The 26,387-nt window shown below is 49.1% G+C and overlaps 1 protein-coding gene across 1 annotated transcript in view; it reads left to right on the top strand.

Moving 5' to 3' along the window:
- GNAO1 (G protein subunit alpha o1) overlaps positions 1-26,387 on the top strand; it is a 149,620-nt gene that overhangs the window by 107,535 nt on the left and 15,698 nt on the right. The window lies entirely within an intron of this gene.

The raw sequence follows: 26,387 nt of genomic DNA, 5'->3' as shown, positions 1-26,387 counted from the left end.
TCAGAAACACAGGGCTCCTGGGGTGGGTGTTTGGGGGAGACCACTTTGTAAGGACAAGGCTCTGCTGTCACTGACTTCTTGCTGGTTATAAATAACAGGCTCTATTCTTAGCCAACCAGCAGTTCATTCTCCTCCCCTACCTTCCAGAGCCTCCATTAGGGACCTTGGCTGTCCTTACTGGAGACAAGCTATTCCCTGGCCTTTGGCAGGACCCATTCCTTTGATTCGTGATCAGAAAATTGAATTACAAAACCAATTACTGATTTTCTGAGCTTTAGGAGAGGGGAGAAATGAAAGTTTCATTAAGTTTGAATTCCTGTCTGGCTGATTGCCAATCAGGGCCAAATGGGCTTGTGGGAAATTTTTGTGGTTGATTCTGGTTTTTGTTTTGTGGCAGCACTCTCAGGGCAGAGGGGGGCACACTGGTTTTGTGCAATGGGTTTTTTTTACCCCTCTTCCTTGCTGAATGCCTGTTCCGTTGGTGATGCACAGAGATGTAAATCCCCCAAAGACCCGTTGCCTAAGCAACCGGCTCCAGAATTGAGCTCAGCTAAACAAAGTCCTCCAGCTTTGAAGGGAGAAGCATTTGTTTCCCATTCGGGGCTGAGCTGTAGCAGCCTCCACAAGGCTGCATTCAAGGACACCCACGGGAACGGGGCTGCAGCAGTGGCTCCCTGGTCTCCTTGGAGCATCTTCAGCAGAGTGCCTGGGCTCTGACTGCCCCTAGTGTCTACCCAGCAGAACACACAGATGCTGAGACCAAGGATCAAGATTCCTGGAGGTGCCACTGCCCAGCTGGTCACCTCTGCCTGAAACTGCAGAGCTGGCTTTCAACCTGTGGGGCCCCACAGCAAGGGTCCAACGCAGGTTAAGATTGAAACGTAGCACTTTGTCTCTAGTCAGAACACCTTGCTTTTTCAGTTGTTTCTTTTTTTTTTTTTTAATTCTTTATTTTATGACACAGTTTAATAGGCGTTGGTGTTTCCCCTCCCTCCTCCCTCCTCCCCATTGTTCTCCTCTCCAGTCTTTCACTAGGTGTCTTCCTAGTGCCCTCAGAAGTCCATCATGCTGCCTTTGAGGTGTCTCCCAACAATGTAGGGGCTTATCTGTTGCTGCATTGTGAGACCATCCTTGTATTGCAAGTACGGGGATATACTTCTCTCTGTTTCTGCATATGAATGTATTTATTCCTGCTGCGCTTCCATTATACCTTTCCTTAGGTACAGTCCCCCTCAGGTTGAGAGGGAAAAAAGAAGGAAAAAAAATAAATAATATGAAAGAGTGAGCCTTCATCTCCTTGGTGTTGTTGAACTTGTAGCGGGGGTATCGATGTGACACTAGGGTGGCGCAAAAGAGTGTCCAGTATCTTCCTGTAGACATTAATGCTAGCATATGACCCATGTGGTTCAAATGGGAGTATAGTACAGATTAGATCATCATTACCCCTGGGTAGTAGTAATAACAATGATAAGAGGGATATTAGCAATCTCAGATGATCATATGCAATCCATCTCTCATTAATTATTGATTCATAGGTTACATCACAATATCTTATTGTGTGTAGTACAGACAGTTTGGAGTGTGGTAATATACAATTTACAGGTACTATGTTTAGATTTGACATCATATTATATTAAGGCAAAAATATGATATCTGAGCTTTTGGGATTGGCTCATTTCCCTTATTATAATAGTTTCCAGTTGGGCCCATTTGGCCAAGAAGAAATGTGTTTTGTTTTTTTTAATACCCAAGTAGTATTCCATAGTTTCCTTATCCAGTCTTCTATTGATGGGCATTTCAGTTGCTTCCATGTTTTTGCGATTATTGATTGTACTGTTATGAACATAAGGGTGCATGTTGCTTTCCTGTGTAACAGGTGTTTGGGATATATTCCTAGAAGTGGTATTGCTGGGTCATATGATATGCAGATTTTCAGTTGTCTGAGTGTTCTCCATACAGATTTCCATAGAGGCTGCACCAACCTGCAATCTCACCAGCAGTGGAGTAGGGTTCCTTTTTCCCGTATCCTTGCCAGCAAGTGTTGTTGGTGGTTTTCTGTATGTGAGCCATTCTTACTGGGGTTAGGTGGTACCTCAGTGATGTTTTTATTTGGATTTCCCTTATTACCAGGGAGTTGGAGCATTTCTTTATATGCCTGTTAGCCAATTGGATTTGTTCCTTTGCAAATTTTTCTGTTACTTCTGAGGAACTCAACAGAACCTCTCATGGGAGCGTGCCAGAGTACCCAGAGCCTAAGTTGGTTTCAGGGACCAAAGTTGGCTTCCCAAGAATAAAGTGAGAGGAGGATCAATGGTGCATATCAACTGTGAGTGACAGTGGGGCACCATTCAAAATGTCTCTCCAATGTGTATAATTTTCCAGGTGGAATATTAAATTTGGCTTTCAGGTCTCTAGGAATCCTGGTCAAAGTGCTAATAGTCCCAATGAGGACTAGCTACCAGCTAATGGGGAAAGCAGCCTTGGCTGAGTAGGACACGAGTATCCTTGTATCCAGGGGCAGTCGGATAAATGCTACCTCCCTCCCAGCTCCCAAGCCCAAATGTGACCTTCACGTCTCTCACATCTGTGTTGTGCTGCTTACCTCACCAAGCAGCCGCATGTCCCCATCCATACACAGACTCACTGTCCTGCAGCACCACCTTTACCTCAGTTAGAAAGGAAAAGGTCAAGGCCCAAGGCCTTACCCAACTCCACACAGCTGGTGAATGCAGATTGTGCATTTGGACTCAGGATTTGAGTCCAAGTTCACGCAGCTTCCTGTATGCACACAGCCCCCAGAGGCATGATGTCAGGGACATGGTGCACCTGCCTTGTTTGTGTTGTTTGTTGTTTGTTTGTTTGTTTGTTTGTTTGTTTTGCAAGGTGAGAATTTTTAGTAAGGTTTGAATTTGAGTTTTTTTTTTTCTCTCTCTCTTCTGTTTTTGATGAAACTGTTAACAGCTTCCTGGTGGAGTTGTAATTAGGAAATTCTGGGTTAGTCAGCTAGACAGAATTGAAAATAACTAGGCAGTGCTGGATGGAGTGCTTTTTCCATCCTTGGAAATTTGGGTTTTGCCAAATTGGGTGGGAGGGAATTGTGAAGATGGGAAAGAGGGCTGGGCTGGGCTGGGCTGGGACAGTGTATTCCTTCCTTTGTGTAGGATGAAGTAATGAGAGAATAGTTGTCTTTGTGCAGGATGCTTTTTCCAGTGTGTAGACAGAAGGCAGTGGAGGAAAGGTGGGGCAAAGACGGGTAAAAGATACACCTGAGCCATGACGGATCCAGTTTTAGTAGGAAGGAGATTGAAGCACCACACTGCAGCAAGGGTCCTCGGACTGGCATTTGCTGTGCCTTCTATGGTCACCTCCCCTCCAGCTTGCACCTCCTCAGCAGTGACAGCTACCCCCCATAAAATGAGCACACGGGTACACCAGGCCCAAGACACTGGTGTTTCTGCTATTACTCTAGCTGACAGGCTTCATTTTCATAGTGATTTGTGAATTTTAAAGGCCTGCATAGTGGAAACGTTGGCCTTATTTGTACGAGCTAAGGATGAGGCTACCCTTGTCTCACAAACAAGGAAACTGGGGTTCAGAAAGGCTCAGTGAGCATTCTCCTCACTCCAGGTGAGGCCCTCAGCCCTGGGGATCAGGTTAGCTAGAGAACCTGAACTCCACCAAAGAAAGAGGGCAGGCAGCCTTGGGGCCTGCTCCCTCTGATGTGCTGTGTCTAATTCTCATAAATAAAAGCCTTTTGTGCTTTTATTTATGGGCCTGGTGTAACACTGCATGTGACTGGCAAAGCTGATTGCCAAGGGTGCACGGTGCCCCTTGCCCCTGCACCCTGGCTCCACCCAGCTCCAAAGGGGCCTCCTCTCTTCTCTGTCCTTTTTTCCCTGGTCTCTCCAAGCCCCCCCTTTCTGTCTCTCTCTCATTCTAACTCTGCACATCACCCCCACCCTCTCATCTCTGAGGTGCTTTTTCAAGTGCACTGTGGACTCAGTGTATCCAATTCCTTGCTGAATGGTTCCTGACCACCTCAGAGTTGGACACACACTTCTGCTTATGTGTGCCCGAGATTTAAGAACATTATTAAATTTGCATGGGGAGCTCACAGAGTAGCTACATCCGCATAAGAAAGAGATTGAGAAAAAGGCATCTTCAGCAGAATAGAAATAGTTGCACAAACGACTTGTCCCAGTCTCTGATTCAATCAGCACCATTTACCTGGAGGCATAGCAGGTACCACTGGCCCAGACAATCAGAACCCATCTTGTTCCTTACAGTCCACCTCAGTGCCTGTGTCTTAGCTGTCAGGCTCCTAACCTGGGGTTCTGGGACCAGAAACAAAATACCCCCAGAAACAAAAGATTGTGTGTGTGTGTGTGTGTGTGTGTGTTGTGCATAGGTGTTAGGCATGTGTAGTTGGATTTGCAGTTCCTGTGTGCATGGCTGTTCACCTTCTCCAAGAAAGGAAACTTTGATCCCATCTCCACAGGATTTTCTCTTACACTAAAAGGTTTATATGAACTACCTGCTGTATGCCAGTCACAGTGTTAACACTTATCCAAGGCTTCTGAGGCAAGGAATTACCACAGAATGTAGAGTTTAGAAAGAAACAAATAAATAATAAAAGTGTTGTAGGGTTTTTGAACCCCGAATACTGCAGCAACCTCAATTCTTGTCTCGCAGGAAAGAAGAATTTTCATGCGGACACAGTTTAGTTTTAAAGTAAGATTTATTAGAAAAAGTTGAGAAAGTAGACTCCATCCTAGTGATGGGAGGGGGCCTCGAGATCCTCTGCCATAGTGGCAGGAGGAAAAGCAGGAGAGAAAAACCTGTATTAATGGTGGGGAAAGTATCTTTTAAAGGTTCCCCTCAAAGATGTTTCTCTATAAACAAGGAAAATTTCTGGTTTCCATGGTACCTGGGCTTGGGACAAAAGGCCAGAAAGGTGTCACTGACAAACTTCCTTGGTCCTTTTCTAATGATAAAGAGGCCAGTCTGAAGCCCTCCCCGTTGGCAATGGCTGGAGACAGAATTGGGCAGAGGCTTCAGGTGGGAAATAGATATGTTAATGTCACCCTTGTCTCCTGGAAAGCATTCCTGGTAAGTTAAGATATGCACTTGTCTGGGGAGAGACCTGCTCTGGTGAATCCAAGATGTGGTTGGGAAATTCCCTTTTATATTTGGGGAGAAAAAATGACTTGGGGACCCAGAATACCCTAACTGCCTACTACCCAATCTAACTCCTCTCACAAAAGCACCAGACAGTGATGGTATTTAAATAATGAGGGAGAAGACTACTCCAAACTGAAGTGGTCACCCAACCCCAACTCTCTCATGGCCCTCTACGTGCTGCTAGCACATCAGGCATTGGTGGCTCCATAGGCGTTTCTTTAATCTTCATGACACCTGAGAAGCTGGGACTGTTTGACAGACCCAAAAGCCAAGGTATGGCAATATCACACAAACAGGGGCAGTCAGGACCACCTCCAGATGTCTTGCTGGGTAAAATTCTTCCCTCACCACACCTGATTTTTTTTCTCAACTGTAAGATGACTTTGATTCTTATTCTAAAAAAAAAAATCCAGATATTTTTAAAATATGAAATTATATACAAATAAATGTAAAAATAAGACTCAGCTGCCCATTTGGCCCAGGGCCCTGGCTGATGGAGCTGCTGTCATGTCAGTGGCGGGATGCAAGTTTTCTAGGTCCCCTTGTGAGAAGCTAGTCAAGTTACCACTAAGAGGGATTTTGTGTTAAACTCATTTCACAAATTACAGTTTGCTTGTTTCCCAATGGCTGACCAAGGTCCCAGTAAACATCAGTTTTGGTTGCAGAAACTAGACCCTCACCACTGCTGGTTCCCTGACCGGTTGGTCTTGCCAGTTCCCTTTTTACTGAGGAGCCACAACTCACCTCTATGTGTCCAGTACAAGAACATGGTTCCTCAGATGTCTGAGAACTCTGATATGGGCTTGGGTGGCAACATTGTCTTCAGACCAGCTGGTGTCGACAGTGGACACTGATGAACAGTTGAAAAAGAAGATAGTCATGGTGGTCAAGAAAATGTAACTTGGGCTTCTTTTAGCAGTGACTGATTGAAGAGTCATGACCCTTTGTTGTTTCAAGCCCTTCCTCCACCCCACCATTATGTTAAGGGACCATGTGATACACCTCAGCAGGAACCACCACCTTGGCTGAGATCAAAGTTCTTCTAGAAGCTCAGAGGGGGAAGAACAGACTTAGGGGTCAGAAGGATCCAGGCTCAACTATCTAGCTCAAGCTTGCAACTCTGCCCCTGCAGAACTAGGTTTTCTCTGCCTAGCTCTCAGTCCATTATCTAGAGGATGGATAAGTTAACAGAGACAGGGCTTTCTATGTTGACTGTATGCAAGGATGGGGGAATGTCTGGCCCTTGGACCACATAGGGCCTATGAAACCATTTGGTCTGCCCCTGCCAAGGTAACCACAGTTGGGATTCAAAATTTAATGAATCTGCAGCAGTTTGATTTTTTAGTTGATATTTATCTGACCAGTGAATAATGTTATAAATATCTACATGGCCCTGGCAGAATAAAAGTTCCCCACACCCTGCTTGAAGCACTTATCACGGAAGCTGGTCATGTTTTTCATTATTATGAGATGCATGCATGTGAAGGGAGATTGAGATTTTTACTCTTTGGTTATGTGCTTCGTTGTTGTTTGGGTGAGTTATTTTTAGCCACTCACACCCCCAACTTGTTCTTGTTTCACTGTGCTTTTCTTCTAAGGGGAACACAGCTGGGCCATTCTGCTTGCTTGAGGGGTTCAGCAATAAAATCCGCAGTGGCCTTTGTGTCACTCCGTATGCTGAGCCCTTGATTGCAGTCACTCATCTAAATCACCTAGGTGTTCCATGAAGTACATGCTGTTACCACCCCCCTTGTATGGAGATAGATACCAAAATATCCAGAGGCCAGTTGGTCTGGCTCCAAAACCCAATTCTTACTACTCACAGTGTTGCCATGGGTTGGGGAGGAGTAGGCCGAGAGTCCCAATCCCTTAGGGCTTACCGCAGGTCCTACTGGCCAGTCATCCAGTCTCACAGCACTGGGAGCAGTGGACTCTGATCTGCCCCACTGATACCTTTTCCCCACCTACTGTGGCTAGCGCCCAGGCACCCCAGTGCCAGCCCAGAAGGCTGAGATTCCCTGGGCCCTGACAACTTGGTGGTTCCCTGGGTGACTGCCACCACTAGCTGCCTCTTCTGCTGCCCTGTCCTTGCTTGACAGCCTGCCCAAGCTGGTCCCCATCTCCTTGCTTGAAACAACCCTCCAGGCCACATGTGACCCAGAACCTGGAACTAGCCACAACTCTCTGCCTCTCAGTTTCACAGCCTGTGGCATGAGGGAGCATAGGCAACATCATCTCTACAGGCCCCCACATTCTCCAAACCGTCATCATCAGCGTGTGGTCATCTATGATACTATGGCCTGTTTGATTGGAGTTGCTGTTGCAGCTCGCACACAGCAGCCAGCACAAACTTTACAACAGTATCAAGTCCCTCCCCAACTTGAACACCTTCCATGACATACCACCTCACTTGGAATACAAGGCGAGCTCCCTGGGGCAATGTGCCTGCTGCTGCCCAGAAGACACTCCAAGACAGCCAGCCCCAATCCCATCCTCCTGGCTGTCAGTACCCATGGCTATGTGACTGGTGATCCTCACCATGTGTGTGCGTTCCCCACCCAGCCTTGCATTCTCAACTTTGTATTTATGACTTGCCCTCACAGTTCCCTTTTCTTACATGTTCAAATTATTAAAAACAGTTGCTTTATAATTGATTGAATGAATCATGGAAAACATTTTTTTTCTGTCTATAAATAATTCCACCTAAAACTTTCTGGGAAGATAAAATGCTGTGACAAGCAGGCAGCACACATTCAGCGCATGGTGTCTTTCTCCTCCACTAGGGCTTCCAGACATTTGAGCCATCTCTTGAGCTACCCAGGGGCTAAAACAGGACCTCCAGGGTGGGTCCAGGCAGGGACAGGGAAGAAAGGCCTAAAGAGTCCTGAGCAGCCTCTTCTGGCTAATCCTGCCCACTTTACTCCAGTTTCTACTACTTGTCCATGGCAGTCCTTTTATTGTCTAGAAAAAGAGATATATTAGATGCATTGATCATGTGTTAGGTTTTTAGGGTACTGGCTTTTATTTATCTTTTTAATATATATATATTTTTTTATTGATTACATTGCAATATGTGACAGTTTTATAGGCAATGGGATTCCCCCCACCCGCCTCATGGTAGATTCCTCCACCCTGTTGCATTACCACAATTCAAATTCAGTTGAGATTCTTTCATTGGAAGCATCTTCCAGGCATAAAGTCCAGCATCTTATTGTCCAAATAAGTTCATCAGTTTCTTGGGGAGACTATCTCTGGTCTGAAGGTAGAGCTGGTAGAGTGGTTTTGATATTTCAACAGATCTGAATTGCTGCCATCCTCACCACTCCAAGCACAATGCGGTCATTGGAGAGTCCACTGGTTGACAGAGTCCATCATAGAGTCTCCGTTTGCCCAGCATTTTCATTGCCAACATATAGCTGAGGTGGTTGATTGACTTGTTCTGTCCTCTGTCATTTGATGGTGGGTACTGGCTTTTATGTCCTTCACCCACACTAAGAAGAGATTGGGTTCTCACCAGCACTGACGGCAGAAGGGTCCATGTAGATACAAGCATACAATCTAGATTTTCTATCAAGATAATAAAGCAAACAGTCCCATCCCTGCAGACAGCCCTTTGCCATACATGACTCTGTTTCAAAGCTTTGTTGCCCACCCATCTGGAGCTGGCTAGGGGTGGTGACCTATGCTGAGCAGGCTGTACCCGTGTAGTCATGTCAGTCGTCAACTGATAGGCAGGTGTCAGGGAGCATGACCCACCTGCCTTGAAACACAGCCATCACTGGCTTCTCTTTTCCACTGCTTGGGAGACACTGGGACAGGTGGAGTTGGCAGGCAGACATCATATTACTTCTCCCCCAGGGCAGTTCAGCTCCTCCATGGCTGCGCTGCCCCATAACCGGGCTCTCCTGGATTTTCTCGTGAGGTGAGCAGAGACCTTGGGAACAGCCCTCCTCTATTTCCTAACCCCACCTTCAGTTCACTGTGGTGCTGCCAGGCCTCCCCAGGGCCAGAATATGAAACTTGGGACCCATCTCAGCTTATGGCTTAGAAACCAAGCACCTTGTTAAACCAACCAAAGAATCAGCAAAGCGGATGAGGGCATTGCTGCCATAGAGCTCACTGTCCTTCAGAAGAGAAATAATCCACAAGGACACAAACTTGTCTCATTGCACATTTTGATAAATGCTGTTAAGGAAAGCAATGCCCAGTAGGGTAAGAATAGGACAATAGGTGTCTGCTTTAGATGAGGGTAGAAGAGTATCAGAAAAAGCCTTCTCTTGGGGATCACTGGAAAACCAAGACAGGCCAAGCTCCAGGCCAGAGAGCAACTGCCGCCAGCTGCTCAGGCTTGAGGTGTCTGTGGACCCACTGATGGGCCTTCAGTCACCCCCTCCACCTCACGCTGATGATAAAAATAACTACAAGGAGGGAAATGTCCTAGAGAAATTACCTTGAAATTCAGAAAACAGAAAGCCAGGCGCCATCTAATTAAGATGACATTTTAAAAGGAAGGGTGGGGGAGGTGGCATTTTCAATTGCAAGCTGATCCAGCAGCCTCTCTAGTTTGGGTTCCGAGCAAAAATTCCAATTGGAACAGAAAACCTGGACTTCAAAGGCACTGCCTTCCTCCGGCCAGGCACTGGGAGTAAAAAGAGCAGCATGGGGCCTCCAAGCACAATGAGGCTGGCACAGCTCTGCAAAGGCTGGGCCACAGGGGGCCCGGCCCTGGCATCTGCTGTGCCTTTAAGGGGATCAGTGGAACCGCTTCTGGGAGGACAGCTAATTGAGGCATTGGCCTTGTCCTTGGAGACTGAGCCTCAGTCCAGTCAGGCACCTTGGAGATACTCATTTGGCAGAGCTCTGGCCTGGGCTGGTCCCAGGCATTCCCCCAAAACTGCAGAAATGGGCCTGGTTAGCACCTTTTTAGGGAGGGGTTCTGCCCTCTGCAGGTGGAGAAAGCTTATGCCCTCCTTCCCTGAATCCTGGCAGAGGCAACTACAGCCCCTTTTCATCTTGGAATGCAAGTGGGTGGGGCTCTGAGTTGGTATGGAGGATGGCTGGCTGACCCAAAGAGATACCTAGGGCTCGAGATGCTGCTATACTGCTCTCTGGATAACGTAGGGCAGTCAGTCCCAGCACGGAACAGGATCTGCCCTTGGAGCCCAGTCTTATTTCTCTAACCCTAACCCCTAGCTTGGCAGACTGTACTGCTAATATTATGTATACTCCTGACAGTGATCTGTATTTACACAGGTGTAGGTGCACATGGAAGTGTGCCACAGTCCAGGGAACACATCCCCTGGTAGCCTGCGTTCCCATGCAGCCCTGGGAGGAGAGTATGGTATGGAAACTATCACTCAACAGCTGAGGAAACTAAATCACAAGGCTGAAATGACTGCCCAAAGCTTTAAAGGCAAAATCCCATCATTTTTCACAAAGCTGATAACCTTACTGCTACCTGCTTGGACTTCTGCTCACCCAGTTCAGTCACAGAGGTGTCTTCCCTTTCTTGCTCTCTGCCCATCCTCTTCTCCACTCAGCACTCAGCAGAGGTCTATTTCCCACTCCTCCATGGGATGAGGCAGCACAAGGAGATGGTGAGAAGATGTGGGTTGACATGGAATGAATTGTGGGAGGTGGTGAGAGAGGTAGCTTTGGTTTCTTGGCAAGCATGGGGAACCATGAAGTTTCTTTGTGGCATGGCTGAAACTCTGCTTACAGGTCAAGGCCAATCAATTGACTTGGGACCCTTGCCATTATCCAGGCGTGGGTGGCTGTGGAGAATGAGAGGAAGGGACAGAGTTCAGATCCTCCCAGGGGCAAATGACTGGAGGAACTATAAAGCATAGAGCAAGCCTTGGGGTCCCCAGCAAGTGTGATGAGAAGCACAGAGCTGCCATTGTGAAGGGACTGGGGTCTCCAAAAAGTGGCATGGGCATTCCTAGCGGCATGCAAGTGACCAGTGCTTTCTACATGCAAGTGACCAGCATCTTTTTTCAAATACTTGTGTTTTCATGTTTCATATTGAAAAATTAGTACACATACCTCTGATTTTTGCGAATAGTATTGCTTAGAATAAGCTGATTTTTTTTTAAGTGAGTCATTTTTAAAAAATATTAAATCAACAGGAGCAGTGCTGTGCTGACAATGCATAAAACCAGAGAGATGGGAAGGAATGCCAGGAGGGAAGGATCTAAATGGGAACACAGAGTTGAATCTAAGGAGCCAGTGACCAAGAGGTCGAGTAGGGGTTGGGAGGCTGGATTTTGTCACTCAGAGACCCCCTTGCACAGAGGAGGGTCAGAGCTGGCCCAGGGAAAAGGTGTCCTGAGAAACAAATGGGAGTTTGAGGACTGAGACTTTAGGAAAGTTGGCAGCTCAGCATGAAGAAGACAGGGATCTGAAAAGGGAGATGGCAGCAGACTAAAGTGAACCAGAAGAGGGGGCCTCTGTGCAGGAAGCAGTGCCCATGGGACCAGGCACCTAGAGCAAAGAGGAGGAGCGAACTGCTGTGGAGAGCACTGTGAAAGCCTGGTGATGTCGGCAGAGGAAACAGGATTAAAGCGGGGAGGAGATGATGGCTTGAGACATATACAGGAGCAACAGAAGGGTTTGGGATGAGAAGACCAGAAGTCAAGGTGGCCGTGAAGGGAAGGAGTTTCAACCAGAAGATTTTGCTAAAGTTTACTTGGTGACTGGGCTTGGGAGACCTTTGAGGCTTTCTGGACTAGGTTTCTGTGCCTCCCCACAGACCCATAAGGCAACATGACATGAAACTTCCCTCACAGGCCAAAGCTGCTGTATCCCCAATATCACATTGTAAGCAGTTTGGAGTGATCTTCTCACAGCAAAGATGAAGCTCTCATTGGCTGTTAGGGGCAAGGAAATGATAGGGAAGGGTCGGGATGGGGATGAACTGATGCCAGCCCCATAAAGATGCCACCAGGTTTTTCGGGGCTAGAATCACCAATGCATGAAATGTTGACCTGAACCTAGATGGGGGAACCAAGGAAGGAAGTGACGCTGTAAGGAAACAATCAGGGCCTCCTCTAGTCTTCATGCAGCCCGTCGTCAAGCACATTCACAGACAGAATTGTTCACAGGCTTCCCAGACCCAAAGCCCGGGTCCTGCTGCTGGGAGGAGGTAAAGTGGGCTGTGCCCAGCCCTGCCACCCAAGGGCCAGGCTGGAGGACTGCCCCTGTACATATTCCTACCTCTCAAGTGCTCAGCATGCTCTGATCTTGGGCCTGGGTTGTCTGGCTGCCAGAACTACTGCTCCCACCTGGGGAGGGAGCGCAATTTTAGCTGGTATGGTAGATGAGTGGGTTGATTTCTATCTCTATAGTTACATTTACTATAGTATAAAAGTTACTATTGTAATGGATATTCATAAAAGATAAGAACTAACATATCAAACATCCTTTTACAGCTGTTTTTGATGATACTAAACTGCCTTTTGCTTGAAATAAGTTTAGACAGGGGGAGAAAAGTCTCATGAAATGAACAACTTACAGTACAGGTTATGCATAGCAGACAGCAAAATCCAGCAATCATTTATGGAGCACTTAACTATGCTGATATCAAGGTGTGTGGATACAGTGAACAAATTTACCCCAGTGGAATGGACTTGAGTAACTGAAGCTTAGGGCCTATATTGCCCTTTCATGGGGGAGAGGAGATAGGATAGCACAAATCCTTTGAGACTCCAGAAAGCATGCCTCTCTGCCCTTTGCCACATCACAGTCTTATTGAAAGAACACTCTGTCTTCATTAAAGCAACAAAAGAGGGTCACCAATCGATAAGCCTTAATCTAGGGCTAAACAGAGGCCAGATGTCACTTAGGGAACAGAAACCAGAAGAGGAAGGATGTTGGCAGGATGTATGAGTAAGGCTACCATGAGCTGCTGTAACAAATATGCCCAAAATGTTTCATGATCCAAACACATGGATTGTGTGCATCTAATATTCTAGGGCAGGAGTTCTTGAGTGGGTGACTATTCCACATAATGACTCATGAGCCACCTCCTTTCATTGCATTGCGCCACCACACCCTTAGACTTTGTCATCATCTGAAATTAGGGGACATGGGTACTTCTGTCTTAAGAACTGGGCACTCTTCCTATCCACAAACCATGGACTTGAGCTCCAGCTTGTGGCTGTGGCTTGCAGAAGAGCTCTTAGCTGAGGAATCATGCGAGGGGCTGAAATCCTAGCTGCCTCCCCCTTGCTAAGCCATATGTCTTGCAGAAAGGGATTTCCTGTTCTCCAACAAAGGTGCTGTATGAGCTGACTTCCGTTCTAGCTGTGGGTGAGGGCAAGAGTGGGGACTTTGGAAGGGGGAGAAAAGCATGGGAGGAAAGTAAGAAGAAAGAGACAAGGGGAAAGCAAAAAATACCTTGAAGGGGAGTGAAATGGAGTCAAGGTAGTGCTGGTGACCTCTCTGGTTGTCCTAGAGTTTCTGGGAGTCAATGCCAGGCTGAAACAAGGCATGAACACAGGCAAGCATTCACACATGTGCACGCGCGCACACACACACACAGAGTGGTTCCATTGCTGGCCTGTCTCTGGTAGAGCCCTCTTTATCTCTTCCCCAACAGAGAGCAGAACTGGTGCTTCCCATCCCTGCCCACCCTTCTCCACCTATGCAATTTCAGTGTGTCAAGATGGTGAGGATGGCAGAGGCAAGATAGGGATAAGAAGCCATGAACCCTGACCCTGTGCCTAAGAGGAAGCTGTCAAGACAATAGCACCCGACTTGGAGCAGTTCCTATCCATTTGGCCCTGAATGGGACTCAGACCCTGCAGGTGACAGCCCCCTCCCACACTCCCCGCTGACAGAGCAGGGTGGACCAGCTCTTGGAGGCTTTGCTCAGTACTGTGGTCTTGTGTTTATCATGCTCCTCTCATGGCCAAACACTAGGAATGGAGGGAGCTGGTATCCAGCCCTGGCTCCCCTATACCCTCCTGCTCCTGCACCACCCACGGTGGCCTTTCAAAGGGCCCCTCTCTGCCTGGCCCAGCTGCTGCACAGCCATGCGCACCATTCTGCCTCTCCCACATGATGGTTGACGAGAGTATTTGCCTCTCTTGTTTTTCACACCTGTCGCCATCTCACCTGCTGCATGTAAACACTGCTGGCATCAACACACCAACTCTGTCTCCCCTGGGTGGGCACCAGCAAGGTCCTCTGGGAGCTCTGTACCCTTAGCAGCGGGGTTGATGGCAGCAAAAGCACAGCCTGGGTGCCAACCATTCCAGACCCTACCTACCAGGAAACAGAGGACTGGTGGGTTACTCCAGTGCAGCTGCACCCCTGGCTCACTGAAGGTCTAATAATACCTTCTCCTTTACGCTGGCCTGAAGAGGAGTTGGTGAAAACCCAGAGGAGAATTGGCCAGCTGGAGGTCAAATCCTGACTCTCCCACCTAGGGGCTGAGTGACCTTAGGCAAATCTTGTAACCCAGCAGAACTCTGGTATGTCTGATTATGAAGTGAGGAAATTGATGGTGCTTGTGAACACTTAGGGAAATCAAGCCTGTGATAAGCTCATTAAATATTAGTTGCTGTTGTTACCACTTAAAAACTTCTTTGCCTGCCAGACGTGTGTGTCTGTGTGGAGGGGGCAGCTTCAAGGCTCACAGTAGACCCAAAGGAAGCCACAGTTAAGTATGCTAGTCTTCTGAGCTGCTTGACCAAGTCCTCCCTGATTCCTGAACCTAGAGATCTCTCCTTAATGCCAACCCAGAGCCTTCCCACCACCACTAACCATTGGTAAGAACTTGTAATTCCTGATTTTCTGAGAAGCATTGGTTTCAGCTTTAAGCCTCACCTCTTAGTCCCTGCGATCATCTCTCTATCAGTCACACCTGTGTAGGTGGAGGCCTTCCCCAAGTGGCCCTGCCATCCTGGCTGCAGACCTTGAGGGGCCTCAGTAGGCAGCAGCATGCAGTGCCATGGGTTCACCAAGTCAGGGCCTGAGTCCCAGTCCACTTTCTCCCCATCTGAGGACCTGACAGAGAAAGCCTTGAGCTGACACTAGTGCATCCTCAATATGTCTGAGCTTCTCCTTGTTAAGGAGCCTTCCACAGGCCACTGGATCCAGCTAGAATCGTGAAATAGTGTTCTGCTTCCATTGGAGCCATTCTCATGGGTGTCTTTTATGTAAAATATTTTAAACCGATTTTTCATTTGCCGTGGGGCTATGAACTTTATAGAGTACAAAGATGTGTCTAAGAAAAATAATAAGTATTAGCAGCTAATGCAGAACTTGAGCAGAAGCTATGAAGGATTAGGGAAATGATATTTGTGGGATAAATGATCTGATCTAGCACTTCTCAAACTTGGCAGGTTATATTCCTGAAAGTCATATGGGCCCCAATAAATATTCTCTTTATGTAGTTATATCTGTCCAGTTCTTCTGTTGCATTGGAAATTAAAACTACAAATTAAATTTGAAATGTATTGATTTAAAAATAACCATAAGTCCATTACACATTAATATAAAGTTTTTATTAAAATTTACTGTCATTAAAAAAAAAGTTTTAGTAAGAAGAATGTCACTTTATAAATCACCTAACAGAAAAAGATGTTGTGATTTTCCTGTGTATTTCTGCATTTATTCTGCTGTGATGTGATGTTGTTTTGTTTGAAGCAAAACTTGGCCCAAAATAAGTAAGCAATTGAAACAGTAATAAGTATTTTAGTGGCTTCTCCAGATAGTTTTTCTTTGAAACCCACCCAAGTTGAGCCAGTGATAGTCTTCTGAAAGATATTTGCCATATGAAGTCTGAAACTTTCATCAGTGACCTTGTCAATTCTTTTTACACTGAAACCCGTTGTTCTGTCTTGCACTTATATGGTCTCTTACGCATGCTTCTGTAACACCGTTGGGCCCTTTGGGAAATATTGGCTCACTAAGTTATGCAGATCTTTCCAGTGTTTGCGCATTTGATCATATAGCATCAAAAACTCATGCTTCTTAATAAAGAAAAGTTTTTAGTTACTAGGGAACTGTGTAATGTATGATGCTAAATACATGTGTTCCAAAATTCTCCTTGTTCACTTGAAACCTGGGATTTGATTGTTTTTCGTGACATAATTTGTTTTGCCTGAAATGGTGAGTTTACTAGATTCATTTTTGAGAAAATGGCTGCCAAGGACCTGAGTCTGAATCCCCGCTGTTTTTCTGTTAGGTGTTCTTTCAAGTAAATGTGGTATCCCATGGAAAACAGGGATGAATTTGGCTGCTGACTCATTTTTTACAGATTTCTGAGAGAGAAAGAGAGGGATCTTTCATCCACTGGTTTGCTGCCCAAATGGCCCAAAAGAAACAGGGCTGGGCCAAGCCAAAGCCAGAAGCTTCTTTCAGAACTCCCACATGGATGCAGGGCCCAAGCACCCATCTTGGGCCATCTTCCACCGCTTTTGTAGGCACAGTAGCAGGGATTTGGATCAGAAATGAAACAGCTGGAACTCAAAAGGGCACCCATATGGGATGCAGGCATTGCAGGCAGCAGCTTAATGCACTATACCACAGTGCTGGCCCCGACTCAGTCTTAGAGAAAGTGTCTCTCCTCAGAGAGCCACCATCAGTTTTGATAACCAGTGTTTTATGCGTGTGTTTTTTGCTTTTTCATCACACCAAATGCACGGACGTGCACTCAAGGGTAGAAATATTTTTTAAACTCGTAATTTTTACTGTTTCGGCAAGGACACTGTTAAGTAAAGCTGGTGTGGTTTTTTTTTTTTTTTTTAAAGATTTATTTTTATTACAAAGTCAGATATACAGAGAGGAGGAGAGACAGAGAGGAAGATCTTCCGTCCGATGATTCACTCCCCAAGTGAGCCGCAACGGGCCAGTGCGCGCCGATCCGATGCCAGGAACCAGGAACCTCTTCCGGGTCTCCCACACGGGTGCAGGGTCCCAAAGCTTTGGGCCGTCCTCAACTGCTTTCCCAGGCCACAAGCAGGGAGCTGGATGGGAAGTGGAACCGCCGGGATTAGAACCGGCGCCCATATGGGATCCCGGGGCGGGTTCAAGGCGAGGACTTTAGCCGCTAGGCCACGCCGCCGGGTCCAGCTGGTGTTTATTTTACGGTGAATGCATTACTGTAAAATGGCAACTAGTACAGTTGAGTGTGTCACATTACTTTCTGCCGTGGGGACTGCCCCGCTTTTATCTGTCACTTTTGCACCATCAGTACAAATATTAATAATGTTAAAAAGGCAAAAACCTTCTGGTATTGTCATAAAGACAGTATGGGTCCCAAGGACTCCTCTGAAAGGGTCTCAGAGACACCCCCAGGGGGCTGCAGACCACTCTAGGATAACTACTGATCTAGCCTCGCCCCTGCCTCCTGGCCCTGCCTGGTACAATTGGAGATCCAGAGACCCAGGGTCCCAGAGCCCATCAGAGGCAGGTTTCCTGGAAGCACAGTGACACACAGAACCAGTGCCCCATCACTGGTAAGTGGTGTCCCAGTGCAGGGAGGAGGCCATTTAATGAGCCTGGAGAGACCCCCACTCAGCCAGACCTGGCATCTCCAGCACTGCGTGTCTCCAGGCCCCACCACGTGTGTAGCATTCCCACATGCATCTTTTCTCTTCATAATTGTGTTGCTGGCATCTCCTGGCCAAGGCAGCACTAATTAAACTATTCACCATCGTCACTGTGCATTCTGCAGAGATGAAGTTGGCCATTTCCACTTTTCTTCCCTTCTGACTGTGCTCTGTGCGGGTAATTTCATTCTGCCCTTGTTCGCTTCTGGGAAATTTAGCCCATCCAATTTTAGTCCTTTTCTCCCATCTTAGAACATTGAGCTCAGGAGAAAGGAGGCGGGGAGTGGGGAGGGCACCACGAATTTGGAAATTTCTGTCCCGTTACCTTAAGGCTTACTGGTGACGACACGCTGCCTGCCTGGTAGCTCAGCTGTGCATAGTACCCCATCTAGAACACAACCCAGGGTATGATTGGTCGACCCGTGCCCACCAAGTGGGATGCTAAGAAGGGAGACTGTTTCAAGGGATGTGATGCTGAGCTTGGACACACAGCATCCCCACTTCATACTTGGGAATTTGAGATTGATGAGAAGCCTGAGGACCAGAGACAGTGTAATGTTGCTGACAGAAATGGGTGAGTACCCCACTGTCACACACACGCACTGCCTCTCCTGCCTGTGCTGTCGTAAAACAGGGCCCTATGCTCTCAGGCAGGCCCTCCCAGCTCACCACATCTCTTCATAGCCCCCCTGCCTGTTCTACTCCGATGCTCCCAGGGCTGGGGCTGTGGACTGACAGAGCCCCCAGGCCTACAGGACACAGCCGAGCATCCTGGCAAGCAGAGGGAAGGAGCACACGCCCCAGCTCCACCCTCAGCAGGGTCAGCATTGGGCCTCTCCATGGAGAAAGATTTCCACAGCATCAGAGCTGGCCCACAGTGAGACGTTAAGCCACCTCACAGGAAGCAGTGCACAAGCCATAACCAAGAGGCAGATGTGCGGGAGCCGCTGGTTACCTGCCTTTGTATCTAGAACCATCCGTGGTTTAATACCAAAGGCTGTGGGTGTCTGAACCCGATGTCATCCTCAGGTCCCATGGGTGGCTGCAAGGGCATTGGTGCCCTCTCAGATCTGCTGCTGCATGACAAGGCCCTCGGCTTTGCCTTGTGTCTCTGCCCATCCAGGTCAATTCCCTCCTTGTCTTCTCAAGCATTCCAGGAAAAACCAGTGACTGTTCTGTGCCTTGGCTTTAGCCAACCCATGGCTAGCTGCGTCTCAGACATCACCCCCAGCTCCCCTTCCACACACCTGTTTCTCTTGAGTGCTACATCTTGTGCTGGAGTGGCCTCCCAGGGGGAGCTGCCCATGACTCTGTAGTTGGTGAGTGATGTGGCTGAGGTCCTCCTGGGTAGCCAGCCTGGGCAGAGCCGGTCCAAGTCCTGCTGCCTGTTCCATCCTGATATCCAGCCCCAGAACTGTGCCCTGAGAGACCCTCTGTGCTGAAGGGCATTTACCAATCTGGCTCTGGTTCTTTCTTTTGCAAAATTATTTTTTTTCAACTAAGCACTGTATGTATTTATGGGATGCTATGTGTTTTGTCAGTGCTGGTATACATTGATACTGGTCACCACAGGGTGAGCAATGGTGTCTTCACAAGCATTTATCATCCCTTTGTGGTGAAAGCATCGGAAGTCTTCTTACAGCTTTTTAGAAAACATACCAAACACTATGTTATGGTTACCTGCAGTCACCCTAGAGCCAGGCCCTACCTTGTCTCTCTACATCTTAGTACCTGGTAGTGACCCTTTCCTCCTCCTCTTCCCCCTGCCCTGGGGCACGCCATTCTACTCCCCACTTCCATGAATTCAGAATTGTTTTAGATTCCTCATATGAATGAGATCCTTGGAGTACTTGTCTACCTGTGCCTACCTTATGTCAAATATAATGACCTCCAATTCCATTCATATTGTTAACACGTGTCAGCATTTCATCCTTCTTGTGACTGAGTGGTATTCCACTATGTGTGAGGGCCACATTGTCTTTGTCCACTCGTCAGTGGATGGATACTGAAGTTGCTCCCATTTCTTGGCTACGGTGAATAACACTGCAGTAAACGGGGATGCAGGTGTTGCTTCCATGCCGTTGATTTCATTTCCTTTGGGCATATACCCAGTCATGCCATTGCTGGATCCTAGCTAGGACAGTTCTATTCTTATGGTTTTCTTTTTTAAGATTTATATTTTTAATTTGAAAAGCAGAGTGACAGGGATGGAAGCAGGGATGGAGATTTTACAATGATGAACTACCTAAATGCCCACAGCAGCCAGGGGTGGGCGAGGCCAAAGTCAGAGGTCTCCCATGTGGGTGTCAGAAACACAGAGGTCTCCCATGTGGGCCAGAGGTCTCCCATGTGGGTGTCGGAAACACAAGCACTGAAGCCAACATCTGTTCCCCATAGGTGCGCCAGCAGGCAGTTGGGCTAGGGCAGAAGCAAGGCTCATCTCAGGTGATTGCCTCTAAGTCCCAGGGGGTGGCACCACTCACTAGGCCGCAACACCTGCCGCTGTTTGCCACTCTGAGGCGGCTCCCCACTGGGTTCCACAGCAGCTATCCTGATGTATTAGGCTTGGCTTCTGTGTGACCTGGGCCCATGGCGAAAGGCCACACCAACTGCAGGGCCGGCAGTCTCTGGGTGAAAAGTCCAAGGCAGCAGCAGCCAGACCCCAGAGGACTTGGGCTGCAGCACCTCCCAACCTGTTACTGAAACTCCATCATGGACTGACTTGTCAGGAATGAGCCCTTGGAGGCAATCAGAAGATGTGGGGGCTCTGGCGCTAAGCAGGACATGACCCTTGAGAGAGCCCAAGTGAAAGAAAGCCTTCCCTACCTCTTCAGGGCAATCTGCACCCAAGGCAGCAGAGGTTCTCAGAGGGGCCCAGGGCAGATGGTGCAGGAGCCCAGGAAGCTTGGATTCCTTTGCCTTCTGGCTCCAACTGGAAACCTCAGAAAATCCTCTTTTACAAGGCCATGGAGCCCTGACAAAGGTGGCCTTGACATGGGGGAGGCACCAGCTGGCAGGCTGCAGGGGATTCAGGCAGTGTACTCCCCCCACCAAGCCAAGTAGAAAAAGCCTTGAAGGCCGAGCCCAAGTCCCTGCCCGGCATCTGCCACCCAGGGGTAGACCGATGAACAGGTGAGGGAAGGGATGAGGAGGTAGATGAGAGCAGGAGTGGGCGGTGGCCTGGATAAGCCAAAGGCATGCATCACAAAGGGGTGGGAGCTCTGGGAGAGGCCGGGAGTGGCTGGCGGATAAAGGTGGCACGTGGAGGCATGAGAGAAGGCGGCGCATGTCCCACCTAGGGAGCGCAGGCATGTGTCAGTGCTGGCTGCAGAATGGGACAGTGGATTTGAAAGGAAGGAGGTGGGCAGATTGTCATCTCAACTGGAGAAGGCAGGCTGATTAGAAATAGTGCCAAAGTCACAGTAGGGCCGTAGGAGTTTCCTGGGTAACTAGGAAGGTCCTCTCCCCTGAAGCAAAACGGTAGACCCACAGGGTGCCATACCTACACTGTAGACCCTGTGACTGACGGCAAGCTTGACAGCTGGGGGAGGTGAGTGGAGCACAGGCCTCAGTGGGACCCCAGAAGAGCCCCAAGCATACCTTGGCCCCAGCCATTAAATGTCTGCACCACTCCTGCTATTGCCACAGCCAAAGACATGTCACACACATCTAAGATGCTCCCTGAGTCAATGATTGGTACCACTTTCACATAGGGAACCATCTGCCAGCCCCGGGCCAGGAAAGCAGACTCCTCCCCAAGGTGTGAACAGATGGACCCCTTTTCCTGCCACTGCCCCCAGTATTCTGAGTTCAACTGCAGAAAGAAGGGTAGCCTCCTGAGTGTGCTAGAGCTCGTGACTAATGTCCTCAGAGGTGCAGGCCTCTGCAGGATATATGTGCCTGGCAGTTACTAAGTGCCCAGATGGGCCCACTGCTGGAGTTGCAGGGCCCAGACTGGGCCTCCAGCAGGCCCTTCACTGGGCTTTCCCTTTAGGGGGCTTCTAGGAGTGGGGAGGCACCCAAGGAAGACAACAATGGGGACAGGGGTCTGGCTCAGGCCTTCCTAGCCTCTGGCTCAAAGTATGCAGGCTCACTCTCCCATTGGCCTGTGCACTCCTGCCCCCTAGTGGATGCAGGGAAAACAGCAGCATACAAAACAGGGTGGGGCCGATCAAGCTTTTCTTCCAGCACCTGGAGAGCTTGTGTGCATGTGTGTGCATGCGTGTGTGTGTGTACCAGTTCACCCTTCACTTAGCCCAGAAGATTAGAAATGGAGGCAAATTCTGAAGGATGCAAAGCAGCTCTTCAGTGGGAAGGGGTTATTATGATAATTATTGTGATTATTGTTATCAAAACTACGTGCTTGCCTTGGAAGTCAGCTGTTGTTTGCATCTGAGGCACTTCATCTTTGCTTATAATCATGGACGTTTGCAGAGCTCATCCGCGTTGCAGAGCTGTGTCACCACCTCAGCCCATTTGATCAGCACAAACAGCCTTGTGCCAAGAGCTCATGGGAGGACAGAGGCTGGGGAAGGTGAAGTGGTCTATCATGGGCATACGGCTGAACAGGTGCAGAGCCAGGATCTGACCCTGGGGCTCTAATGGAAAATCCCCATTGATTTCCCCACTCAGCCTTTGCATCTAATCCGTTGAAAAGACAAGTCTGGGCCTTTTGTTACAGTGGAACACTACTTGGCCACTGATGTTTACTGAGAAGTCTGCGCTGCCATGAGAAGGCAGCAGTCTCAAAGACTAAATGTGCCACTGAACCTCCCATCTTCACCCAGCAGACACACCTGGGCACTGCTAGGTCCCAGCTGAATCTGGCATAGCCATGGAAAGCATTGTGCTCTTTTCCACTGGCTTAGATGAACTGATGCTGACTTCTTTGGCCGCCACCCTCCAGGATGTCCCACAGCATGGACTGGCATCAGCTCCAGCTCTGAAATACCGAAGTTGCAGGTGTTGGTACATGGAACCTGTCTGCAACCAGGCAGGTGGCACCACGTGGCCATGGCAGCCTACACCCCTCATAGCACTGGTACCAGTGCTAGAGCCAGGAACTGGCCTGCTGCCTGGAGACAGCTTTCTGGGTGCTAGCAGGCTGTCCCATCACTGGTCGTCTGGCTCTTGTGCTGCTTTCCCCACACATTTCTCAAGCAGCTCCCTGCAGCACATCCTTACGGCAGGAGGGCCCTGTGGGCTGCCAGTTCAGTGACGTCACCCTACCCAACCCCAGGCTGCCCTGTACCTCCGTTTCGGAGGGCTCCTTGTGTCACACCCATCACCCTGAAGACATTGGAGCTGGCCCCTAGGTCCTGTTTCTGTGTGACCCCCCTCTCTCTGACCAGCCCTTTCTCCTGTTGCTTGAGGCTCTTCAGAGTCCCGGGACTCCCCTGAAGTACCTCGCCTAAAGTCACTATGGACCATTTGTGTGTTGACATTATGAGAAAGATATCACTTAGCCAGAAAGGCTGTATTGCCTACAACAAAAATTAATGCTTCTTTCCCACCCTCGATGCAGGACAAATCCTTTGACAACCTTGAAAAAGCACAACCTCTCCCAGTCTCCTGATCCTAAACCCATAAACATAGCATCTCACCTGTTGTTGGCATTGGAAAGTACACAGTCCTGCCCCTCTCCCCTGCCTCTAATCATCACAAAGATGGAGGCAGGGTGCACCTATTTACTGGCTGGGCCCCAGCACAGCCCCCCCTGGGGTGTCATGCCTCTATTCAGGGCTCTGTTTGCTCATGACAGCTCTGTGATGAAAATGACCATGAGTTAGCAGGTGAGGACCCTGAGCCTCAGAAAGGTTGAGGTCCTTGCTCCAGTTGGGATCCTGGACTGGAGGCCAGATTCAAGCAACTAAGAGTCTGTGATCTAAAACCCCCAGAAAGGCTGCAGGAGCAGGACTTACAGCTCACCGTGCAGAACCCTTCACACAGGCACACTGCAGGCTGCACAAGAATACGTAGTCCTTGGATGATCCATGGAGGTTGTGGCATTATGGTCCTGAAAGAGAAGGGGAGAACTGATGCCAGGCAGATGCCAGCAGCCTGTGGCCTGGCAGGAAGCAGGGCGGACGCAGCAGCACCCTGGGCTTGGGAAGCAGCAGGGCTGGCACAGTCAGGCAGGGTTCCTGGGGCTGGGAAGCTTGGCACCTGATGATGCCCAGGCCCATGAGCTAGGAAAGCAAACAGGAAGGGGAGGGGCGCTGGCACGCAGAACCCCATGCCTCCCCCATCCCAGCACCCAGCAGTGATGAGATAAAGCAGGTACAGGCCGTGCACTGGAGCATCTGACGTGGAATGCAGCAATTCCAGGTCACTCCTGGAGGAGCAGCTTTGCTGGTGGGTCTACAGTTTATGAATCCCACCTTAGAAGGGTCATTCCCCGCCCCCGAAATGTAGAGTATAATGTGGTTCTGAAGTACTCAGAGGGGAGTATTTTTCTCACACCCCAGGAGCAGTCTGGTCTCCCTTCCAATAGGAGTTGTGAGTGTGGAACCCAGGAGGATGCTTGGGAAACTGGCCAGATCTTGGGGCCGGGATAGGAGTGGACATGGCAGAGGTCATGCTGGCACTGCGGATCAGGGTGGGCTACAGTGCCCTGACTCAGAGGCCTCACTCTATTTCTAGCCCCAGGTGTAGCCCTCCCCCAACTCAGCCCCCTCCACCCACTGCCTCCCTGAGTCATCACTGCCTGCCTGAGGCACCCAAAGCCCAGGGCCCAGGGCTGCTTTTTAGGTTACTGCCACCACAGGACGTGCTCCCAGCCTAGTCCTGAGCCTCCACCGTCAGCAGGGGTAACTTGGCTGGGCATTTAAGGCACTGTCCCTGGGAACTGGAACTAAGTTAGCACTGTGCATGTGGCCTGCTACCCTCCAGGACAGTGGCAACTTCTGTCATCCCTGGATAAGCAGGAGGCACTGCTGTCAGAACCTTCCAACTAGCATTCTGCAGCGAACAGCTTATGGCCCCCCTTTCATACAGAAGCTGCTGCTAGCCACTCACCTACCAGAAGTTGATTTCACGCCTTCGTGGTGTTCAGCACCTGGCAGGAGCTGCTTGGTCTGCCACTCCTCCACCTTCATCGGAGGGTGAGGGGTGGGAAGGACTTCCAGTAATAATTATTGCACCGCCTGAGCATGAAGTAAAATACCGCAACTTCAGGGGTCTGTGAGGCCAGGGAGGTGGTGGGCCTGCTGCTCCCCAGCCACAGCCCTTTGGTCAGATATGACTTGCACCAGATGTGCAGCAGACAGGGACTGCCCTCAGCATGCATGACTGCCCACAGAGGCTGGCCATGCAGTCAGAGGTGGGTGTCTGGGATGCCAGCTCTGCCACTCTCACCCATCCCCTTCACTGAATACCCTCCTGCCTGTAGCCCTATTTCCCCGCCTGTCAAGTGCAGATGATGCACTTGATGTGACTCCGTGTCTGCCGTTGACACAATAGTCCAGACGGAGTCACTTCATCAGAGATCCTGGCTGGGCTCAGCTTTATACCATGTACCCCATCTCCAGTTCCTGGGGTGAACAGGAGTAACTGGATAGATTCACAGTGACAGTGGAGGTCCAGGAGACATGGGAAGCACACAGGGCCACTTTAGGGATACCTTGCTACCCTCCACCATTCCATGGGTCAAAGCAAGGCCTGTGACCCTCCTCTAGGTCCAGGGGGCAGAACTCTCCTGCAAGGATTCAGAGAGGGCAGAGGGATTGGGCACGCTGCTGCAGCTGCCAGCTGCCTTCTGAGGCAGTCATGAAGCTATAAGGTAACTCTAGAGTGCTGTGTGTTTGTGGCAGCAGTGGCAGCTTTGTGACTTCCCAGGACCTGAGTGAATCTCCAGAAGACCATTGCAGGTCAGCGGGTTCACTTGTGGCCTCTGGAAATGAATGGTCCCCATGTGGAGCCCGAGTGAGGGGGTGGGAGAAGAAACCTGTGAATTATACAGCACTTTGTGTGCGCCCCAGGGCCTTCAGTGACTAAATATGTGTCTGCCCTTAGAACTCCCACTGCACCCTCTTCTTACCCACTCCTGCCCTGTGCTTCTTTAACCAAGATGTAGCTTATCCAGCCCCCAGAGAACAGCGGGTCACAGGTCACTGTTGATAAAATGAAGTTTTACCTTTGGTGGCCTACAATCTTGAGGTTGAATATGTCTTTTAAAGGCTTGGAATAAAGGATATCCTGGCACCGTGTAGCTATTATTATTGTTCTAAAAGGTAGAGCAACAGAGACACAGAGAGAAAGAGAGAGATACTCCATCCACTGACACACTCCTCAATTGCTCCCAATAGCCAGAACTGAACCAGGGAGAAGTTAGGAGCTAGCAACTCAGTCTGGGCCTCCCACATAGGTGACAGGCATCCAACAAGTTACATCATCATCTGCCCCCTCCCAAGGTGCACATTAGCAGGAGGCTGGCCAGGAAGCAGAGGCCAGCCTCATGCCAGGCACTGCCATTAGGTATGCAGGTATCTCAAGTGGCAGATTAACCTGATAACACCAAACACCAGCCCTTTGACATTCATAGTTGACCTAAGGAATTTTCACCATGCACACTAACATGGCAGCCAGTCCTGTCAGTCCGCCTGCCCTATGGTATCGCTCCCCTGTGACCCTCTGTTAACTGGAGTT

This window comes from Ochotona princeps, chromosome 16 (assembly GCF_030435755.1).
Source record: "Ochotona princeps isolate mOchPri1 chromosome 16, mOchPri1.hap1, whole genome shotgun sequence".
NCBI lineage: Eukaryota > Metazoa > Chordata > Mammalia > Lagomorpha > Ochotonidae > Ochotona > Ochotona princeps.
This window is presented reverse-complemented; position numbering and strand designations above follow the sequence as displayed.